Genomic DNA, 1,440 nt, shown 5'->3' with positions numbered 1-1,440 from the left:
GGCAGGCAGCTTAAGGTGGCTTTTTACCAGACTAAATAGGAGCAGATCTTTTCTGCTCCTATTTGGGCTGGCTCCAGGGTGGATGTGGGCCACAGTGTGTGATTGTTGTGGCTCTGGAGTGATCAGCTCCAGAGCAGCCCCAATCTACCCTTTTCAGGCTGTCTGTTTCAGCCCTTAGTGACTATAAATATTATTTTGTAATACCAACAGCTTGATTCAACTTTTGATAATATCGGCAGGCCAGCCTGTACCAACACATCTTTTTTATTCTTGTCTTAAATAATTTTGTTAGAAACTGGCAATAGAGTCCTACCCCAAAAGGATGCTTGGGGAAAGCCATAGAATAGTACAAACCGTCCATTCATATTTAGACAAGAGAGAAATCTAAAACTAAAAATAGAATAATGGATGGATGCTCAAGAACATATGACATGAACTAAAGGGAAAACAGAATCAATGGGGGCGATACACCACTTCTCTTTTGATATCAGAAAATATAGTCTAGGTGACACTTCAAAAACCCTGAATGCAGAGGCATCATCACAGCCTACCCCTCTCACATAGGCACAGCAGGAAGGAATCACAAAGGGGTGCCATTTTGCTGGACATGCTAAGGAGCAGGTGACTCGCTGCTGAGGGAGGCAAGGTTTGTGAGGAATAGCACAGATCTTTTGCAATGGGCCTCTCCGCGTGAAAATCGCCATCCTTTCACACCTCAACGCCCTCCCCTTGGAAAAGATATCAAAGCAGCTTCAAAATAAATCAAAGCACCTTCATACCCAATTCAAAGAAATTCAAACAGAATCTTTTAGTCTTTTCAAACCCCTTGCAATCTACCCTCAAGGGGCATTTGGGATATAAAGATTGGGGTTATTTTGCCCCATCCTTTGGTTCAATTTGGATGGCTGACAGCAACTCTCTCGGTCAGTCTCACTGAACACTTCTGCAGCTGTCCAACCCCTTCCTGTCAGCAGAAAGCTCAGAGCCCTATATTTCTCCCAGGATATGCAGCTTTTGCAGACAAGTTCTGTTCAGGTGTAGTATTTCCATGGAGGGTGCTTCACTCTTGTCCTTTCCTTGCCCTTCTTGATTCCTTTACCCTCTGCAGTGTGTATGTGTATGAACGTGTGTGAGTGTGTTGTGTGTGTTGTGTCGATCCGAAGGGAGAAGCGGGAAATATAAATAAATATTATTATTATTATTATTATTATTATTATTATTATTATTATTATTTCAATAAAGTCTTGTTATTATTTTGGCACTTTGCCTCTCAAGTCCTGTAACGGTCTTATCTGGTATAGCTGGTAAAAGATCCCATGGGCTATCTACCTCCAGCCCCTGCCTTTGAGCTAGATACACATTCCCCTGAATAATTGTTTTTTTAGTGTCTTCCAGGCCACATCCATGCCAGGGTCCATGCTTGATGGGAAGAATGGGAGT

The sequence above is a fragment of the Sceloporus undulatus genome, chromosome 5 (assembly GCF_019175285.1).
Source record: "Sceloporus undulatus isolate JIND9_A2432 ecotype Alabama chromosome 5, SceUnd_v1.1, whole genome shotgun sequence".
Classification (NCBI taxonomy): Eukaryota; Metazoa; Chordata; class Lepidosauria; order Squamata; family Phrynosomatidae; genus Sceloporus; species Sceloporus undulatus.
The sequence above is the reverse complement of the archived record's forward strand: the minus strand, read 5'-3'. Positions refer to the sequence as shown.